The sequence below is a fragment of the Semicossyphus pulcher genome, unplaced genomic scaffold (genome assembly GCF_022749685.1).
Source record: "Semicossyphus pulcher isolate SPU_LCO1_2020_fin unplaced genomic scaffold, fSemPul1.0.p SCAF_7, whole genome shotgun sequence".
In the NCBI taxonomy this organism is placed as follows: domain Eukaryota; kingdom Metazoa; phylum Chordata; class Actinopteri; order Labriformes; family Labridae; genus Semicossyphus; species Semicossyphus pulcher.
Genome location: NW_027211748.1, coordinates 29,130,113 through 29,153,190, shown reverse-complemented (window position 1 = coordinate 29,153,190; position 23,078 = coordinate 29,130,113). Strand labels below are relative to the sequence as shown.

The window sequence follows — 23,078 nt, the reverse complement described above, 5'->3', positions numbered from 1 at the left end:
CGTATTTCCGAGTGAAACAGGACGTGCAGGCGGGACATATCATAAGAGGGATTTGAATTGATCGTTGAGAAGTGGGCGTAGACAGATGTTCTCCACAGCGCAGTAGCTAGCTAACTGACCGAGCGTTCTTGGTGCTCTGCGGCTAAATGTTGCAGATTGATTGGTTGAAATTGTTTGGTGCTAACTTACGTAAGCACGCGTGAATTTTTGTTTTACCGGAAGAAAAAAATGATCGGATTTTAATACAAGAAAACGAAGAAATTGATTTTCTGTATTTTTTTTCCCTATATCGTCAAATAGATGCACAATATTACCGGGGATGTGATCTAAAAGGATTAAAGTGACATTTTTCACTTCACCTTGTTGTTTTGGTTAAACGTATGATTCTCTGTAGGCCTGTCACAACAACCCCTCTTGTTACACATATAGATTACTAGACCAAGCTGGTCATGGCAGACGGCTCTCTACCTAAAGGTCTGGTTCTACCCGAGTTATCTGCCTCAGGTAGTTCAGACCTGTTCTTAATGTAAAGTGTCAGAAATCACTAACAATGTACAACTCCCAACTGACCTCAATGTGAACCATTTCAGCCCTTAGAATCCAGCAGTTTAACACCCACACAGAAACTCCACTGCGTGTCAGAGTCTAGTGAACCAAATGTGTAGACAGCTAAAAATTGAAGCACTGAGCATGCCCGCTGCCTTCTCCTTTGAGTGCAGCTCTCGGTGCTGCCAACCCTCTGAAATGTTTTCACTCTGGCAACTTGCCCCTCCGTCTACTAAATCATGCAATGCACTGCAGTCCACTCAATCTGTCAAAAGCGCTCTGAATCCTCTCAATTAGGAGAGCTGCAAAGTGTAGCCAAAACACCCCGGTGTTTTCATACCAGCGAATCTGCCAGAGCAATTTATTTATAATACCGTTTTATTAATATTGTCTCTTGGTTTCAAAGAGGAACCAAACACGAGCTGGATCGCTAACACCCCAAGCTATTACCTTATGCTGCTACAAATATTATGCATCAGTTTTAAAGAAATAGATGTCATTATTTTGAGCTGGAACATCCACTCTGTGTGGCACGTACTGGAGATGGGCAGCGTGAGACTTAATTGCCACAAATTTATGCAATAAATTGAGCTATTTGGCTTTTTTTTACTAATAGGAACACAAAAACAATCCTCTCTATCTATGGGTCGAGTATGAAAATATAAAATGCCAAAGAATAATGAATAGCCGTCTGCACAAGAGGATGCAAATCAGTGCGTAGTGTGACTGCAGCATATCAATGACTGTGTTGTTTTTCATAAAATATTCATTGAGACGGTCCTTTCAGCCGGCTGAAGGACTACACTTAAAAAAGCAGTGAAAATGCATCTCATTGTGGACCAACAAATATGTAAATGTGTGCTCCTATAGAATTAGACACAGACAAGTTGGACACAGTGTTGTTGGGTGTTAATAATTACTGTATTTATATGATAATTGAGGTTTTTCTATTGTCACTGATGATTTAAACCACTTAGAGTACAATCCTTTTGACAAGTCATAATTTAATCTTTTTAACCATAATAGTGAAATTTTATGACGTTGATTATTCATCGTATTTTAATTATGTCAACAGAAAAGCGAATATTCTTTTATTTTAGGAGAGAAGTTGTTGTGAGAAAGCCTCTTATGAACTTTGTGAAAGTTTTACATCTTTATTTTGGTTTAAGTCTGACAAAACATTTCTGAACAGTTTCCTCAAGTTTAGTTTGTGTGGTTTATAATGGATAAAGGAAACCCCGAAACAATAAGCTAAGATACTCGGATGCATTACGTGTTGGAATAGTACGTTTTACGCCACGATCCCACAGGATCCGTGTCCGGCGCGTTTCCTTCTGTGCCGCGGTTCTGGTCCGTCAGATGGCGCGAGCCCTCGTCCACAGGAAGTGTGTCTGATCCGCAGCGCAGCGGAGCGCTGGCCCAAGCAGCTGGATTCGCGAGATCACAAGATCAACGATAACATCAACGTTAAACAGAGCAACACACAAACAGCTGTTCAGTTTGACCTCCGAGGTTGATTATCGGCTCATCTGGAGCTCATTCAGTGATTTTTGTACTTCTAGCTGAGTACACTACTTAATTAAAAGTGTTCTTTTACAAGATCTCAGTGTGTTGTTGTCATGAAAACGAAAAAAAACGGGAGTCTGTACCGGTCTGTACATGGTGTTTTATTTTGAAAAGACCGGATGCTGTATGATGGTTTCGTGTGTGACTTCCTGTTATGAACGACCTGCTCTGTTGAGCTTGACGCGTGCTTGAAGCGCCCTCCGCCAAAAATAGACTTGGCGCGGCGCGTGCTGTGGAATCACAAGCATTGACTTCAACGGGCGCGATCGACTCCGGAGGTCGCGCCGCAAACGGAACGTGCCGGAGACGGATCCTGTGGAATTTGAGGGTTATGTGTTTCAGGTACCTTTAGGTGTTTCTTAACACTGTTATTAGTAAAAATGAAGCTATGAAGTTTTGTAAAATTAAGCCAATGTGGAAGTGTAAAAATACTGCAGTTCCTCGAGTGTCCACTCGAGGCTCCAGAAACAAAACAAAATAACATTGTGGCAGATGGGAAAATGCCCATTTTTACAGCAGCCATAAACATGTTTACAGCCTGGTACAAACAACAGTTGTGTTACAAATAGCTGATTTCTCTGTGGCTAAGAACTGTGCGAGGGGGAATATTTGATAGAACTCGCGTGTTGGTGAGGGCTCACTGCTGGCTGTCTGCTAGACGTCAGCACAGACACACAGTCACTGAACTTCACTTCGCTGTGTTTGTGTTGTTGGAGCCTTTTGGGGGTTTTTAGATACAAAAATAATCTGTTTTAATAATCTGACGATCTGGCTGTGCAAGAAATATGTGCTCCATTTCAGTGAGTTCAATTCAAGTAGCAGGGGTACTGTGCTCGCCATACCTGGCTTTTTAACTCATTCCGTGTTTTTCATACATGTATTTATTTGTCAGCCCGTGCATCGGCGTCAGTAGTCGTTGGCTTTTACCTGGAGAGATTACAGCGGGCTGCAGGGCAGAGAAAACCCGTTATTTTAAGTTTCACGACACGTGTCGTTCACCCGCCGCTGTATCACCGCTACTTCTAAAGTCTGATAAATAAACACACAAGTTAAAGAAGCTCATTCACGAGCTAATGGATCAGCCACTGACTCTTTGATAGAGCTTTGATAACGTGGCGTTTGCTAACCCCTCGCTCCTCTCCAGCTCCATCCACTCATCCATATATGGTCACTTCTGGCTCCAACATGGCGTTGGTCAAATCCCGAACTGGAGGCTTCATTCATGCAGACGATAAAGGAATGGGTGACGTCACGTTGGCTACGTCCACGACTATGTCTGTGTTCCTGAGCAGTCAGTTTTTATATGAAGGCATTGTTTCAAAAGTCTTAGTCATACTCGCAGCACAAACCATTCTCACTTCCTATCAGAGCTCGCTGTCTGCACTGTCAGTCTCTGCTGCACACAATGACCCGTACTGTTTCCTCTTTACAGGAACACAGTGTGTGTCATGGATCAGCTGTTCTGTAGTGTCTTTGTTAATGTCAAATGTTTAAGTGCTTTCAGCTGACATAATGCATCCTGTGGCAGACATGTTGTAGGTCTTTAATCTGCAGTAATAGGGAATAAGAAAGGCTGATTGTGTGGATGCACAGTTCTCAAAAGAGGGGATGTCATTGTCATTCTCAACCCGTCAAATATGGCAACACAGTGGCCATAAACTTAAACTGAACTCTGAACTCTGCGGCCACTGCTTTGGTTTGTAATCGTCACATAATTAATCGAATTATTTATCCAGTTTGATTTGGTGGCACAGTCTGATTCAATGACAGCCAGGAGGTTTATCCGGTCGCCTGCACTCAGGCTGTTATAAATAAAGTGTGAACTGCAGTGTTTTGGTCTTGTGTCACCGTGTGATCGCAGAGCTACAAGGGCATGAGGGTGCGAATGACCGTCTGCAGCGTGTCGTCTGAATATCTAAGAGTAAACTCCTTCATCTCCGTGAAACATTCAGTATAAGTCTCCTCAGTTTGTGCTTTCTAATCATCCAGTCAGACTTCAGGATGCCTCGTGGAATATCAACGACTGTTCATTTGAATCTAAAGTTTGTTTTTCGCTCTCAGCGGAGGTGGAGGATACATGTAAATGAGCAATCTGAGTATCTGAGTTTCTTCCATCTGGAAAGCTGTTGCATGTCGCCTTTCAGCAGTCTGCCATCCTTTCTGATCGGTCCGCACGGCAGCCATTTTGAGCAGGAGTGCACACCGTACATGTAAGATAAGCCGCAATAAAGTGCACATCATAAACCACAAATCAAAATGGACCCTGAGCGGAGTCGGAGACGATGCAGGGTGGATGTATTAGTCCTCCCTGTCATTTCAAAGCGACTCTTCTCAAACTGTTGTGACAGCCGGCTCTATCTTCCACTCCATCACAGGCTCCTGCCAATAATCCCCCCCCCCACACCACACCACCCCCAACACACAGTGCTGCCGCCACCCAGCCTCAGATACATGCTGTTAAGACAGCAGACTTCAAGTGCTGTCAAGCACTCCGTTTGCACACTTTCAAAGGAATAGTGATCTAGTCTCTGCATCTTTCCTGGCAGGCGCTGCTGAATCTAAATGAGAAGGCCCGACCGCCTGCAAGCGGGGTGAGCTTTGACTCAGGACTGGGGAAGAAAATGAATCACCAGGTACATAGTGGGGATTACTCATCTTCTACCTGTGGAGACGACGTAATGTATTCTGAGCGTGTACCTGCTTTTTTCAGTGTTTTTACTGGTGTGAATCAGAGGGGAGGGACCTCATCGGCTGTTCTGGGGACCTCGGATTTCATAAAGGTATCTTTACCTACAAACACGCAGAGATGTAAAGAGCTGTTGCCTGACTGAAATTGTACTTAGTAAAAGTCAAAGTGCTTGTGTAAAAAATGACGTAAGTAAAAAGTACTAAAAGTTACTCAGTTTCTTTCCGACCCCGCTGATTTTTATAATAAACATATTTTGCCATGGTTACCGTACACATGCATCCTGTGCAAATGAAATAAAACCTGGGCCCTATGTTTACATGTCTTGGTGTCAAAATGACGACAGAGCAAGATCCTCTGTTTAACCAGAAACAGGTGTGAGATCACTCTTTTCACTCAGACCTCGCCTCAACCTAACGAACCTTACCTTACTCAAAAAAGTACACGGAATAGCATCGTGAGATCTTGTAATTCGTTACTTCCACCTCTGCAAATAAGCTGAGCTAACATCGGCTAAAGCTAGGTTCATAGCTCCTCCAGGTGTGCTGTCATCACCAAGCGTTGTTAATGTAACATCCTCCACTAAAACTGCAGTTGTTTGGTGTCGTCATTCTTCTTTGCTGCTCTGAAACCAGGACCAGAACCAGCCACAACACCTGCAGCACAGTGCAGGCCAGTGTTTCAGAGCAGTGAATAAGTAAGTTCATGAGACAGTACAAAGCGATACCTGATCCCACCTTTAAGGCTGTCAGTTAAGCATTTCCAGTACCGATAATGGAGCAACTCCATAAATATCTGGTATCATGTAGCTTTGATCTGTTTGAGTTTTCTAAACCACGTGTTACGCAGGTTCTCACACAGACTAATTCAGAGCCGATCTAAATAAGCTCGTGAACACGATGTGCTCCATCGTGACCACCGTCTGCTTTGTTTGATGCTGTGGACTCATGGAGAGGATTAAGGACGTGGCGTGTTCGTAAAAAACGAGAGGTATTGAAATAATGGAAGGAACAAATAAAGCAGTGTATTACTGAGAAGATGCAAACACAGCTGTCCTGTTTAAGCACACATGGAGAACAAAGCAATACCTGAGAATCCTGAACAGGTGCTCAGTGTAAGTAAAGAGACGTGGAACTGTGGTAGAGCGGCTTTTAGAGCTACAGACAGAGAGGTCAAGCTAAAGAGCAAACACGATGAAATAATCCCTTTATCAACACGCACATGATTTGTCTCATAATTTAACATGCATGAGGCTTTATTACAGCTAAATAAAGATGTGTGTCTGCTTGCACCACCTGCATGGTCGAGATGCATCAACCTGCAGAGCTCTGGGCTCTGAGATGATGGACAACAGCTCCTGATTGGCTTGAGATGTGTTTGATGTCCGGCTGTATGCCCATAAGAGGTAATCACGTTTCCATCTTCCACCTGACACTTACACAGAACAGCTCATAGCGATCCAACAGTGTAACATTTCCTTCCCTGTTTAGAACTTCTGCATTCTTTTGATTTCATGTTTGTTGTCTGCATGTTGCCAGGAGGTTTTGCTACACGACACCTTTCAGAGGAACCACAGCGTGAGCCACATATCCCATGTCTACTGCGATGACAAAGCCCAGGTGAGCTTTCTGTCAGTCATTACAAACTCTGGGACATTTTCCTACAAAGCAGAAACAACTGTGCTGAGCAGATTCGAACAGGATTAGATCCAAGTGAGATGTACAAACTTTAGGGCCTGTGTCCACTAACTGGCAGCGTCCACGACCTCCATTTCAGAGCGCTTCTAACTGGCGCTTACTGTTGCTAGGTTACAAAAGTAATCTGGCGGTACAGCCGCTTCCCTCGGTAGTGACCGTTAAGTCTGTTTTAAATCGCTCTGCATGATTAAATTGTGCTTTTATTCATGGAAATCTCACAAAGAAGACATAAAAACGATGAAAGGAATCGTGTCCCAGCGTTAGCAGCAGCTCCGGGTTAGTTTCTCCTCAGCCACTTCTCGTTAAAGTTGTTATTGGAAGTCCCGCCCCTTCTTGCGATTGGTCAGTGAGAAAGAAGTGACATGAACGAGAGCAGCGGAGTTCTAAAAGTTGAACTATTTTCACCTGAAAAAAAAACGCTTTACGAGCCGAGGACGCTGAGCACCGGAAACACTGAACTGTTTTGGTTTTGTTTATAAAAGTAAGATTTACTAACGGTGCACAAGCAGCAGTGAGGAGTAAGGCACCAACCTCTCTGTAACCTTGAAAGGAATTATAAGAACTGTGAAAATTGGGAGCCAGACAGAGAGGTAGATTATTTTCTGTGATGGGATGAGATAGGGGAGTCGGGATGTGTCTAATTACTGATATCTGCTGTTTCCTTGAAGCCTTGTCCAACTCCACTGAGATAGATATAATCTACACATATCACATAAGTACTGAGGCTCCATTCGGCTACCAAAACCACCCGGGGATAGTTTCAGGCTGGAATATTTCTTTCTTCTTCGAAGCGCTCTATCTCTTGTGTCAATCAATAGCACTGCAGCTTTAAGCCCACCACTAGCAGCCCTGCCATCCCAATGTCCCACACCATCCTCCTTTCCATCTGTCTGCACGGGTCCCTGAGGCCCCCGGCCTACACCCGGAGCCAGACATGGTCTGACATCAATCAATATCTCTGCAGGGCAGCACTGGTGGGCAGAGCGGGTTTCTCAGAACGGATCAGAGCCAAGTGACATTTCTGAGAAGGTTCTGGGAACGGAGCGAGCGAGTCTGATGGGAAATGGGTTTTAAAGGGCTAGCCGTTGTTTGCATGTTTTGCATCATTAACTGTTTACTGTGCACACTTTTTTACAGCTCTCTCTTCTTTCAGGCAGCATTTGTTTTCCTCATAATTCCACAACTGAATTAAATTCATGTAACAGAGACTTAAAACCAGCCTGATATTGATCACCTAACACAGAGAACAACATCATTATGTCTCTGTGCCGGGGACGGTTGTTCCTCTTTTTGCATTTCTCTTATATTCAATAATCAGACGACCTGCCCTGTTTTTGTCTTTGGTGCTGAAAGTCTCATTTACAGACTAAAAACGGACTCAGTCAATCAGAAGTGAAGACACGTCTGTGCCTCTCCTTCCTCTGAGCTCAGAGACAGAGGAAATAACTCCTGACTGCTTCCTGGGGACTCTTCTGTGATGTTTACGATCCGCTTTACCAGCTTGATCCGAGTGTACAGGAAAACATAAAGCGCCTTCACTGGAATCGTCTTTAATATCTGTCCATAAATCTGACTCATGAAGGGGGAGAGAGATTCCCTCAGACGTTTAAAGGAAGCATCGAGTTCACAGGCAAAAGATTATTGTTTAAAAAAACAGCTTACTGTGTCTGCTGCTGCTGCCCACGCAGACCAAACATGTTACACTCTCTGTTGCACTTCCCTTTTCAGAATGTCGGCCCCTCGCTTCCTACTTACAGTATGTCTAAAACTGTCAAAGCTGTGATCTATAGATTCAATAAAAAGATGGACAACAGGTCTCCATCTCCTCTCATTGTACTTATCTTAAGCCAAAATTCCCCCCGAAGCGGGCGCTGCCATCTTGTGCTGCTGACATTTTTTGGAGTCTGCGCAGTAGATCGTCTGGTGGAGCCGCAGTAATAATGTCCCGCTACTTCTGCTAACCAAAACACACATTTCACTTACCGACAAACAAAGATCCGGCACGTCGACGTGTTTGAACAGCTTCTTGTGTCGGTCTGAAGCACATATTCACGCTTCTGGAAAGTTCAATGACTGTAGTGTTAGTTACGTCTCCTCTCGCTGTTCCTCCTCTACTCTGCTACTCGGGAACAGAACGCTGCAGGAGCCCCATTTGTCGAAAGAGCTGTCAATCATGAGGTCACACCCCCTTTTTATAGCATCAAATAACTAATTAAAAGTAAACTCATCAGAACACTTGGACATAAATCAGCAACTATAATGACAGAAAACATGTTTGACGTGTATTTTGATTTTATAGTTTGACTCATGTCCCATCTGTTAACATGGAGGAGGCGGGCTGTATGAGCTATACTGCAGCCAGTCAGCAGGGGGCGACGGAGAGGGTTTGGCTTCACTTTTAGGGTGCCGTCATGTCGGCCATGTTCACATACTTTAAATCTGGATTGTGTCTCTTGTTTCCAACGAAGGGAAATGTGACTTTACTCAACAGTGTTTTTTTTCTTGGTATTTTGTTCTCTCACTTCTTTCAAGTCCACATTTTTAAACCTGCGTACAACAGCTGACATACACAAGCATCCTTGAATACATCGCTTTGCTCCTGCTTGAAAAAAATGTCTTTAATATTTTTTGGCCTTTTAGTTGTTGCTAAATATTTGACAACAAAAGGAGCATCCAGACTATCACGTCTTTTCTTTCTAACATTCTCGATTCCTCTGCCGCCCAAATGTCTCTCCAGGAGGGACGACAGGACACAAGAGGTGTCTAATAAATGAGCTGCGTGTGAGTCATGTGACTTTTATTTACCATCTCCTGCTCAATCTGAAGACAGGAAGCAGTGTTTGTGACCTGAAAGTGGCACCAGACACAGGACTCGGCACACGTCCAGACACACAGCAGTAAAAAGTGGCTTCAGGCGGAGCTCTAACAACACAAAGTGCATCTGTTTCTACAAACACATCAGCAGCAGACTCAGACGTCCAGCCCAGCGTTGTTTTTCTCCATTTGCCCGTCTGACTGGCTGGCTCGGCTTAACTGGCCCTCTCGGCGTCCATCTCAATGACCCGTGTCACCAGCGCGTTGGCAGCTCGCGGGCCAGACGCCGCTGGAGCGAAATAGGAGGTGGCGGCCGTCCGCTGTCCCCAGCCACAACAGTGAGACAGTGAGAGAGAGGGCAGCCCTGCATTCAGCAGGACAGAGGAGGAGACGGGACGAACTCGACTCTAAACTCCAGCTAACCCCGAAAAGAGCCGGGGGGGGGGTGAGAGCCGAGACGTACATCATCCAGCAGCACGCAGGCGGGCGGGCTGCATTCACTGAGGGCACACAGTCTAGACAGCCTCTAATTGGTCTTTCTGGTATCAACTGTGTTACAGCTGAGCATGAAGCCAACTGACAATCAGACATTTCAGCAGCACCGAGGTCGAAATGTAAAACGTTTAAACAAGAACTCGGGATGTTGATCGAGAATTATGAGAAATTCAGACGACATATTTTTAAAGTTACAGCACGAAATAGCTTTTGTTATATTTTTCTGTGATTGAATAAATTTATTAAAATAAGATATATTCAATAAAAAATGTTAATTTATTTTACAAAGATTTTTCCAAGATAAATAAGTGCAAATAATAATATATAGTGCTCTTTATTTTATTAAAAAAAAATAAGACATTTTTGATTAATTCTGTAAAATTTATTCAATACAAAATAAAAAATTTACATTTTATACAAATTAGAATTTGTAATATTTTATATAAAATCATTTATGATTTAACTCTTAAAATAAATATGAATAATTAAAATCATCAATTAAAACAATTCATTAAAACATTTTAACATTATTTTTAATCATTTCAAAATTATTATCAATTTAAGATAAAAATAAATACAAAAATAAAATATTTATATTTTTTTATTTTAATTCAAATACTGAATAAATGCATTAACTTCAAATAAAAAAAATATTAAAATAATAAATACATTCTTTTTTTAACGGAGTAATTGTCATATTTGTTAACCGATATTTACATCATTCGGGCGTAACTGACTTCATTTTCATGGATTTCTTCAGCTGGCCGTCCTTAAAACAAGTCATAACCACTGTAACATAATTCTAAGAAGAATATGTTCTGTCACTTATTTTTTTGGTCTTAGAGCTGGTAAAATATTAAATAATAAAACAATATAAAAACAAACCTCTACTTCCTCACAGTCTAATGTCAAACACACACACACACTGGCACACACGCACACACGAATTGGTTAGTGTTAAAAGACGAGCCCTGACAAGCACTCGCACTTTAGGAAAAAAAAAACTTGGCGAGAGATCTTCCTGTGGTTTTCTTCCCGTCGTCAGTTCGTCTCTGGTTGATGGGAGCCGACAGAACTGGGACTGCGACACAAACGCGAGCAGGCCGAGCTCCTACGAGTCTCAACTCTGTTCTACCGTCTCTTTATTTGGATGGTTTGAGATCAACGTTAAGAGCAACACCGGAAACATTTCATCACTCAGCAGTTTTTAAGGCAGTCTCAAAGGGAAACACGAAGACAGAGAGGAGGATGGATTCTTTATATTCTAACCGTTAAAGGAGCTGCTGCTAAGCAAAGGTTGGTTCTTTAGAGGACAGACATGGTAATGTCTCTGCTGCACTCGTCTTTGTTGGGTCATAACGTGTGTGTTTGTTGATGATGTCATTACGTCACACTACATGAAGTTATTATAAAGTAGGCTCAGGAACAGGACCACGCCTCCCTCACTAATTCAGTCACCTGTGTCTCCCTAATGCAATTACCTGTGTGCACGTATACAAGCCTGCTCTCCTGTTTATCTCACTTCTCATAACCCTCCCCCCTCCATACCCCATCCCTCTCCTCTCTCCTCTCTCAACACAGGAACCACTGTGGGATGCTGAGCCAGAAGCGCATCAAGACGTGCCCCCACCCTGAGTCTCGACCCCCGGGTTCCTGACGGCTACCAGCTAACTAAGATCCCTGTTGAAGAAGAAAACCAAACAATGGAGCAGAAACAGAAACACATGCTGTTCTGACTGAGCCTGCTGTTATCGTTAGCAAAACTAGTTAGCAGGCCGCTAACGAGGCATCTCCTTCCTCCCTATCACTTCAAACCTTTACTGGGGCTAACCACGGCCATGCTAACACTCAACGCATCCTCCTGCTGCAGACTCAGTGACTGATGACTGAATGTTACTCTCAGGTCGACGTGCCGTCTGTTGCTGCTCGTTGGGCTTCAGTTTGCCTTGTTCTGCTTCCAGCATGATTCGGAGCATGCAGCACCTGTGAGGTTATTCTGTAGTATGTTCTGGACAGTCTTTGTCATGTTTTGGAATGTTGCAATAATAATAAACATATATTTGCATAAAGGAAGCATATTTGTCCATTCCCATGTTGATAAGAGGATTAAGCACTATCAAATATCTCTTTAAGGTACATTTACAACAGGTGAAAAATGTGCCATTCATTTGCGATTAATCGTGAGTTCAATATGGACAACCATGCGATTAATCGCTATTAAATATTTTAATCGATCGACAGCCCTACTATTAACGTGCGCCAAGACTAAAAACACTTTAATAATTATATGTTGGATTTTATCGGAATGTAGGAAGAGGAAAAAAATGACTTAAGACAGCTCAGACTGAGTTTGATGACCTTACACCAAACAAGCAGGATGCTGGAGCGCGCTGCAACTTCGACATTAAACTAATGAGATTATTATACATTGGAAAATTGTTGGCTTTCAGTTTAAAGGGATGTCTTGGATTTTTTTGAAGTGCTGTTGTATGAGGTTCTTCGTTCAGTAGATAACTGTCATCGTGGAGAAGCCCGAGTTCCTACACTGAAGCTAAGCACCGCTGCAGACGGGGTCAGGAGTACCACGTAATTTAGCCACTTCAAAGAGTCCTACATATAAACAAACCTTCAGTTTAATCGACGCTGGATTTGAGTTTTTGTCACCGCTTCATCTTGGCGTCAGAAATCCCTTTCCCTCGGGACTATGTCTCACTCTGCACAACGGCCTTCAAAGGCCCCAAACTATCCCTTTAAGGCTGGCATTAGCTACAAATGTCGGGTAGGTGTCAACTTTTAATTTGTAAAACCACCTGCAGATAATAAGCACCAGATTTTCTGCTACTGCAGGCTTGTGCTCTGTCGCACTGGTGGGCTAAAACAAGATGGCCGCTGCCTCACTGAGCACAAAATATGCTCCACCGGCTGCAGATAAGAATGTGAACTCTTATCACAGGTCACACTTATCTATAATTCACATTGCATATTTGGATCAAGAAATTCCAGCAGTTGATAATTAACTCTCGCAAACAAAAGCAGAAATGCCTCCACTGAAGGAAAGGCCTGTGAGATCAGGAGAGGAATGCCGCCGTTTATTAGCTTCCTCAGAGTTCTCTGTCTGCTGTCTGCATTCAGAGGGGAAAGAAGCCTGAAGGCGAGCGAGAAAAATACTTTCATTCAAAGTTATTATTTAACAAAACCTCGAGAGATATCTCTGTAAAGGTGTTCCTGTTTCCAAGGTCAGGTGTTGATAGAGCTGAAAAACCTCACCAGCTTCATTATCTGCCTCCTTCATAGCAATTACTTTGCAGTAACAGGCACCAGCTCTCTATCCAAGTCTGAATAAGTTCTGCTATCAAAATCTCATAACTATCGAAATGTTATCACCGTCTACCCTGCTTTTAGGATGACATCTTCCTCCTCCACAGATAGGAGGACAGGTGGGTGGAAGAAATACAGACGGGTCGTCCCTTTATCTGCCCTCACCAAATGGATTTGAAATCCACAAGGACGACTGAGTGAGTGAGTGACTGAGTGGATTTTGGGCTTCAGCAGAGAGGGAGCTGAGATTGCTGAGTTCATCCTCGGCCCGCCGGGGTACATATCAGATAACGTTGTCGCTTTGGGTTTGAGCTGTAATTTCCTGGAAGACGAGGCGCGATGTGACAGATGGCGCTCATGGTGAAAGAGCTGCCGCGGACGAGGACATGTTGCACTGCCGTCAAAACCTCCGGCGGGACTGGAGCAGGCAGGGACTGAAGGAGGGGCCAGCCGCCACTTTCACTTCCACTTTCCTGCACTTTCACTGCAGAAACACTGACTGTAAGCCACAACAAACCCCGGGTCAAACACACCAATTAGCATTAGCATTTGTAAAATCATGTTAGTGTTTATGTTGAGCTGACTTCAGCTCCTGCTCTGCAGATATTTCACCAATAAAATGTCTGTTTTAGCTTCTTACTTAAATAAAAAGTGAACTCTAAGATTTTGTGGCATCGCTCCAAATCCAAAATCTTCTTCTGATGCCTGAAAACACAAACTGTGAGGATATTTAAGGATGTGAGTGTGAGTTTATTATTGTATCTTATACCTGGGCCTTACCTATTTTATACAAGCCTAATGCAACGGATGGAAGCACGTCCACTTCAAGTTCTTGTTTTGCCAATAACAGGCTCAGATTGGCGTTTTTAAAGTCAAGGTGAAAAGAAAAATGTCATTTTAATCCTTTTAGATCACATCCCCGGTAATATTGTGCATCTATTTGACAATATAGGCAAAAAAAAAAAATCAATTTCTTCGTATTCTTATATCAAAATCCGATAATTTTTTCTTCCGATAAAACTAAATTTCACGCGTGCTTACGTAAGTTAGCACCAAACAATTTCAACCAATCAATCTGCAACATTTAGCCGCAGAGCACCAAGAACGCTCGGTCAGTTAGCTAGCTACTATGCTGTGGAGAACGTCTGTCTACGCCCACTTCTCAACGATCAAATCAAATCCCTCTAATGATATGTCCCGCCTGCACGTCCTGTTTCACTCGGAAATACGTCACGATACGGAAGCTAGATACTCTCGAAATGCCGTTTCAGCTTGACTTTAAGTCTCAACTTAAACAACATTGCAGAAAGGATCCCTACAGAGATAGACCTGTTGTAAACCAGGTACACTTGTGACATCGCTCTTTTCAAAGCCGCCAAATTCCATTGACAAAAACATTTTAACTTGCTCTACCACGGACTTGATCGGTTAGTTAGTTTGTGTTATTTGCACAACATATTGTCAGCGAAATTTCAGCCCCATTTTTTTTTTTAAACAGATTAATTTAATTGTACACAGAGCAGTGCAGGAGCAACAGCATGGAACAAACGTTGTGTGCAATGTGTTAATTTTGGCAGCTATTTTAGATTTAGTCTTCAGTTGAAAAAGCTGATTTAAGTAAAAAGCCGGGTTACAGAATGCATTGCTCGTATTTTGACAGACGGATTAGGCGCACAGTGGGAGGAAAGATCGTGCATTCTGAATGTCCGACAGCCCACCACTCACGTTTTAGTCTCGTCTCGTTAACGAAAACGAAACATACGTCTCGTCAACGATCTATTTTTTAGTTCAGCAATGTCTCATCTCCGTCATGGAAAAAAGATCGTTGACGAATATTATTCATCATTTTCATTAACAAAATGAACACTGGTTGTCTGCAGTGTTTTAGTTCACACTATAAGAACACTTAACTAATACCTGAATTACATGCAGAGGTCTCTCCTGAAAAAGAAACCGATAAAAACAATGTCTGAAGCCGACTCACGTGTAAACCAGCAGCCCTTTTTACATTGCAATTCGACATAACAGCCGTAACTAAGCTCTGCCTTTATTCCACCTTTGCCATTTTACATTGAACCACAGAATGCAGACGTAAAACAGCCCCTGTGTGAGTCTTACATAGCGCTGCGTCGTTGCAAAAGAAAACATTCACAAGATGTAAACAGACAGCGCGTGATTCACAAACACACCGCTGTTCTGCCCTGCCTGCTCCGCCGTTTCACCTCTGTTACCACCTCCGATGCCGGCTCAGAGGCAGAACGGCTTCGCCCCACCATTACGCCTCGGTGCGATTTACACTGACGATAAGGCCTTATAATCCCGCCTTGAACTGGCAGTGTAAAAGGGGCCAGGATCTCTCCAATCGTCTTCGGTGGTGCCGCAGAGACTGGGAGCCAAGCTGTTTCAATGATTAGTAGTTACATACAATGGTAATGTGACTTTAAATAATAAGAAAGAATTCACTGGACATGCTTTAATGTCCAGCATAAATAGAAAAGCTGATACGTGTGCCTTACAGGTAAAGTCTGAAACTCATGGAGGCTTGGAAAACAAGGAAAGAAAATTCTACGGCAAAATCCGAATCTCTATTAAATACCAAATGCAGAAAACTGTTGAAAAAGTTGTGATTTTCAAAGATCTTGTATCAGAAAACACAAGAATGATCCTTTAAAAAAATGTCTACAGTGTCATTTTTAACTCCAATCACATCCTCCAGCTCGCTAAAACCACCAACTTCCCCGAGGAAACGGAGAGAGGACGTGACCTCAAGTGTCCTCAGACACACTCTGACTCTGTGCTGCTCTTAACAACAGCTATAAAAAGAAATCAGATATAAACTGTGACGCGGCTGAAGACCATGTTGTCGGGAATTGAAGATTTACTTAAGTTTGTCACACAGACTTTATCTTCTCTCTGCGCCGTGACGCCGCTTCAACATAAACAGCACCAAAACACACTTTTGAGAAGTCTCCAGTCATTTAATACGCAGCGTCACACTTCCTAATGACATGAAATCGCAACATCAAACTTCCTCATTCCTGTCAGGCCGGCGAGCTGCAGGGACGGACACTGATCGCTTATCAAGCAGAGGCAGTCTCAGAGCATGCAGAGTCTTACAAGCTACAAGTGTGAAACAGCAGCTTATTCTGGCTCCCTGCAGCTCGTGAACTCTTTAGAGAGAATAAACAGCCTACATTTAACACTGAAACCTTCACACGGCTGTGAGCCGCTCTGTCAAACTACATAAAACAACTGGCTGCTAACAGTGGCTACTTCCCAAGAAATTCACTTCCCCATTTCACCCCTCAACTCGTAAAACACAGAAGCTGTATCCTGCAGCCGTGTGACAACTGTAACAGTATCAAAGCCTCTGGAAACACAAAGTTGAGTGTTAGAAATTAGATCATTTACGTTTCTCTGAACGTTATGTTGGCATTGAATTGGCCTGCAGTGCGTCGGATATTTACTTTGAAAAACACAAAGAACCTAAAAAGCCACCGTCATCGTGAATGCATTTTATTTCTGAATAAGGCTTAAAACCTTTGCTTGGCATCTGCCTGGCTTATATGCATCTAAACGGCACATGTGAGCATGTAAGCTGCATTTGTTCCCAAAGCTATAAATGCAATGCTAAATGATAGCCTTGTAGCATTAGCTATTGCTACGTTACAACGGAGCCAAACTCGCTCCAGCTTCGCTCAACACCTGCTGCTGGAAATAGATCATAAACAGCCTGCAGTAAACTCCTGCAGCCAAAAGTAGACAGACTGTGGTGGAGACAAAAACCGTGACTGCTGATAATTATTAGCCGACAACGCTAATGCTAGGTGTAAGTAGTCGGATACTTCACTGTTCAAAATGAATGTTCTTTATGTGGTAATGTGCAATATCTTTATATTGAATCTTTTATTCATTATTTATTAATTACTGAGTGAATGCGTGAGTGAGTGTGTGAGCACTTTTCACTCACAATTTCATTGTGTGGTTTTAACGATGACATTAAATTAGGGATGCGCGATATTGGATTTTTTGCCGATATGCGATATGCCGATATTTTACAACTTATTTAGCCGATTACCGACACCTAATTGCAGAGATCATCAACTCTCTTCTGTATTGGAATTAGCGTACAGTATAATGGTGATACTCTTATCACATTTGTTACAACGGTCGGGGTGACGGGTCTTGAGATGGTTAATCAAGTTTGTAGTGTTGAAAGACTTTGCCTTGGCTCCTCCTCGCATCACTGAAGCTGAGCAGTCATTGCAAAGAACAGTTTTGCCATCTATTTCGGACAATTTGAAAAACTTCCACACCACGGACAATTTGGCTTCTAACTCTCTCATGCTGCAGGTGGACACATGTGACGTCATCATGCTGTGCCACGCAGGTCTTCTTTGTGCCGGGGACATTGCGCCGAGCTCGGGCATTTAATCAAGTATGCAGCAGCCCATTATTTTATCGGTTAATTATATCGGCGGATATCGGCGTCATTTTTAAGCCAATATCAGCCGATACCGATAACGTGCCGATAATATCGTGCATCCCTACATTAAAAACATTCTGATGTGTTATGACGGGTTGGCAGAATAAATTGCAGAATTTTTCAGAATAATTTTCCGAGCCAAATTCAAAGCCTGTATCAGGAGCGTTTACAGAAACTGAAATGACAATATTTAGTGTTTAGATTCATTTGTAACTGTTGCGCACTAAACACCCTGATTTACATAGTTAGAAGGCCATTGTAGATTTGGGTGTGCAGTGGCTTTGAATCTAAATCTTTTTTCAGCTGCAGTGAGCAGCAAAAATGGTGACTCAACCTGCAGCTGCACCCATTCCTTACCTTCCCACACACACACACACACACACACACACACACACACACACACACAGAGAGAGACACACACTGGGTTGCATGTGCAGCAGCTGCAGCCTCCCATTGTCCTGCTTCATCTCCTGCGCTGTACGCTAACGAGCTTCTGTCTGCGTCACACGCAGGCCGATAATTAAGACTTTGTATTAAAGTGATCCCGTTGATCACATGACTCGCTGGAGCCTGGACAAAGAGTGCATCCACACCGTCTACCTCTCTGTGACAAAAGTATGTGGACATGTCTCTTGGCTTTCTTATGATATTGCGTCCACATACTTTTGGCCATATTGTGTATATGTGTGTATCAGACAGAACAGAGTCAAACAGTGTGTGATAGACAATGACGCAGAGAAGGAGAGGTATCATTAATATGTCTCCGCTCTCCACACACACACACTCACACACACACCTCGAGCGAGCAGCCGACAGCGGCGGCGGTAATGGATGAGTCACTGTCATAACTTCTCATCAGGTTGCTGTTTGTCTCTCTGTCCAGCAGGATGAATGAGCAGACTCAGGGCTGGATTTATGACAGCCAATCAGCAGCCGGCCTGACAGGAACGCATCACTATGTCTCCCCCTTTACAATGGTGATGTTATAACACGAGTCAGAGGGAGAGCGTCGCTGCAAGCACACCGATTCAACAAGTACCAACGCAGCTTTACAGGGACTCTATAGTTTATGTTTTGTGATGGGAGACGTATCGAACAGAAGGCAAAGACGCATGACAAGTGTCCCCAGGCAGAATCGAACGTCACAGCCACATGGCAGTACATGAGCCAATCAGAGTGCACCATGCAGCCACATTATAAATGCATTTCTTTTGTTTAAAGATCTTTTTAAAACACAAACCCTGACCGCTTATGTATCTGCACATACGATTAATTATAGGAACAAACTTTACCATGTGAGGGCAGAAAAGCTGCAGTATTACAAGCATGTTGTAGTAAAAGACAATACATTGAAACACACCTGTAAGAGCCTAATTTGCATCATTTCATTGTAATATTTTGTACAAACTGTGGGTGTCGCTGTGCTGCTGCAGCCGTGGTGTAAATGAGAGGAAGACCACTGTCCATATGGTTTTTACACTCTACTGCAAAGTCACTTTGGAGTGCGTTTGATTTTCTTTGCGATGGACTTTGATGCACTAAGAGATTAAATAAATGAACTGTCTGACTGTCTGTGTGTCTGTAAAACCCCAACTGTAGGAGCCAACGTGTTATTGTTGTCATATGTTGTTAATAGTGGTGTATAAATACTGATTCACTTTCACCACAAGGGTGTGAACTGTGTTGGTATAATTGGTCACACGACAAAGTCAGATGTTTAAAGGTCACAGGTGAACAGGTGGAGGGAACGCTTCGTACTGTCTGAATCTGGAATAATATTGTCTTTTTTTGTTTCAACACTTTACAATAAGCGGGAACGTCACCCAGAGATGTTTTCATTGTGGACAGCTGTTATTGGACACGCGTCAAGACCTTCCTACACAAGTGACTAAGTTAGAACGTTTGGACAGTCACACAAACGCAGCATCTATTACCGCTAACGCTGGTGAAGCGCATCAGCCAGGTCACTCCTGAATCAACCACCTCAGTGTTGGACTGAGCTCCTTCAACACCACCGTTCATCATACGGAGGGATTTGAGTACACATAAAGGGCTCCAGTGAAGGACAGTAGGGGTGCTAGAACGTATCAGTACACTTGAGCACCGTGGTGTTATGTTTTGTGATCCTGTGTCCTCTCACACTGTTGATTATTAACGGTTTACACGCAGAGGTTTCAATTTACAGTTTTAAAAATCTCACCTTTATTAAAGCACAGCAATATATTGCCATATATTGTGTATCGTGATACATATTGCATTGTCGATTCTTTCAGGATCTAAAACACAGTGCGCAGGTCCACACCTGCAAGAACAAGTTTGTGTCTGAATTCAATTACTTTGCAGCCACATTCAGTGTGCCCGACGTGCAGAGTGTTGAGTTACACTTTTAAACTCTTACACAGCGAAGAAAACATCCTTACATTTTATTTACTCTGTTTTCCTTTTATAACGAGTCATATCCATATGTTTATCTCGAGATAACAAGACGTCAGATGATCATGACTCGTCTCCCCAGAGTTGCAAAAGCAAACATCAAACATAGAAAATGATCCCGTCATCACGAGAAAACCAGCGTGGTTATCTCGAGATAACGAGAAAAATTAGTCAAGATCTCGAGAAAACAACTAAAATTACTGAGTCAATAAAATGGATGCATGTCCGCTCTGGGCTTCCGTACATTTCCCAGAATACTGTGCTCTATAAATATAACATTATGGAAATAGTCAGGTGAACAGCTTATGTAAATTGTGGAGATACTTTCCATCACAGCAGACGATCACACATGTATAAACTCACAGTGGAGAACCACAGAAATAATTGATGTCCCTAAAGGAGTGTTACGTAAATATAACATGGATATCATGGCGGCGAAATGGACGATAAAACACAGATGACATTTAAAGACAGAGGCCGATTCACTGTGTGTCCCTGTGTGACTATTACAGCGACATCAGAGCGTTCAGCTCAGCACCAGACATCCATCCAGGTCACTTTAGGCTCCCATAGGAATTCTTTATATTCAGCTATTTATGGCTGGATGGAAGTTTTTATTATCATAAGCTCAATAATCGATGGTTTTGTCCATTAAAGGACAGAAATTGAAAATTCTCCATATAAATATTCAAATATTCGCTGAAATAAAGCAGCGAATCCTCACGTTAATGAAGCTGGTGGCCACACCGTCTGCTTGACAATGACTTTAACGATCAGTTGATTAATAATATTACAGCTGATCATTTTTGTTTCCATTGAATGATGGGCCAATAGAGAGATTAGCATCAGTATTATACTGAATCACATTACAGTGATCTTTCTTATTCGGATTCAGGATCACTGTCACTGTGGCGCCATTCACACACAAACCGCCGTCTCACATCAGACACACGCACGCGCACGCGCGCACACACACACGATCCCACCAACACAAATAATAAAATCTATTTCTACGATCGTTTTTCCCTCATGATGAAATAAAGCAGGATTTAAAACGCAACCATCCTCCTCCTCCTCCTCCTCTTCCTCTCCATCCTATTGATAGGCAAGGTGGCATCTCTCCCATCCACACCCTACTCCCACTGCGCATGCGTGCCGCGGCAAACAAAGGACCAGGCAATTAACCGACGGAGGATGGCTAATAAAGTTTGACTCGGTGCGGGAAAAAGCATCAAACGTCGAAGCAGCAGCAGCACAAGCGGAGTGAAAGGATGAACTTAATGTGAGTGCACGCGGAGGAGGTGTAGGGAGGATTTACGTACACCCCCCAATCTCCATCATCCGACATACACGCTCCCCAAATCCCCTCCTCCCCCTCCTCCTCCTCCATCCTCCCTCTTCTCAGTGCAATAAAACGGAAATATGAGATCAATAATTCATCCGAATCATGACATAATCTGGTCAGAGAAGCCGAATGTGTGTGACAGTGTGTGCATGTATGCGTGTGTGTTCCAGTTGCATACAGCCAAACCGTGTCACACCTCCACACAGACAAAGAGGTGGGGCGAGCAGGAGAGAGCTCTGCTTATTTTTGCATGTTGAACTGTTTACTGGATGTAAAATATGAGGGGAGAAAAAAACGCTCCCCTCCGCGTTGCCTAGCAGCCTGCGGAAATTATATAATCATAAACAATTCCAGGGCGATCAATAAATAATAAAGAGTGCGTGGAGCGCGAGGAGACGCTCCTGCGCGCATTTTTTCTTCAATAAAAGTGTAAAAAAAACGAGAATGTGTGTCTGAGGGTGAAGCGCGTGTTCCTCCAGACTGTACACACCCCTTTTTTAAGCTCGTGCACATTTTGTCGCCTGGAAAAGGGAGCACAGAGGAAGAATTAATTCCTGGGATTTTAAAATGTAACTATCAGCTCAGTTTGTGTTTCATTTGCTTCTTTGTTCCCGTCAAATCTACCAGATCTTTTGTCTCCTTTCCTACACTCCATCAACCCGAGCAGCGTGCGCCCCGGCTCCCCAAATGGAGAGACGGAAAAAGACAAAAGGATGAAAAAAAATTAAAATAAAACAACTAAAAGCCTCCAAAGCTCTCTTTTAGGGCAGAAAAAGATGAGAGTAAAGCGCCGTGGCGGCTCTTACCGTGCACACTGAAGTTCGACGCTCCCTCTGCTCTCCTCGCAGTTTCAAGTAGCGGCTGCTGGATTTTTTTGCGGCTTCTCCTGCGCGCCCGGCGGCTTGTGCCTGCTGCACGGTACGGCTCGGCTCGGCGATCCTCCGCCTGCGCGCACACGCATCCCTACGTACGTGCACGCGCGTGGATTGTGCATGCACATAGCAAGCACACGGATCAGATGCACAATCCAGATTCCCTTCTTAAGAAAAATGTCTTTTACTGTCTTGAGTTTTAGGATAATTTCCAATAAAGCGTCATGTTTCTCAATCACAGTTTGTGTGGATGATAAGATCCTTTTGTTCTTACATGATATACAATAGTGCCTCATTTAATGGCCACGCTGTAAATGTAATGTTTCTGCAACATTTCATTAATAATTCCTCTTACATTTATAACACTTTCTCTGTTTCCAAAGAGGAGCTCGCTCGCTGCAGATATTCAGTTTACTTTATGTGTATTTTTCTATCTGTGAGGTCTTTACAGTGAATTTCTCTTATTAGGAAATAATCGTCAGATTTTTATTGCGCAGTCGATGGAAGGTAAATTTCTCTGCGCTTCTCTTAGAGGTAATACTTCTCCATCGCGCGCCAGTCAGTTTTCGCTGTCTCTGTGCGCCCCCTGTCACTTACTTCAGCTACTTCTGTCGTCTGAGGATTTATGGATGCACTTGTTGATGCGCATTAATGCACCTGACACCCAACAGGTGGGAGAAGGAGACTCAACTTAGACATCTGATCATTTGTTTGATTAAAAAAAATGTTGACTCCATTCATGGATAATTCCAAATATTAATCATAAAGGTTTTGATATAAAACGCTGTGGAGTGTGAACCAGAGTATTGTGGACATACTG

The 23,078-nt window shown here is 43.1% G+C and overlaps 1 protein-coding gene across 1 annotated transcript in view; it reads right to left on the bottom strand.

Moving 5' to 3' along the window:
• The window catches only part of basp1 (brain abundant, membrane attached signal protein 1), a 57,793-nt gene extending 35,475 nt beyond the window's left edge, over positions 1-22,318 (bottom strand). The window contains exon 1 of the mRNA XM_069684655.1: positions 22,193-22,318. The gene's annotated coding sequence lies outside the window, so the exon portion shown is untranslated. The remainder of the gene's footprint in view (positions 1-22,192) is intronic.
• Between the last annotated feature and the right edge of the window lie 760 nt (positions 22,319-23,078).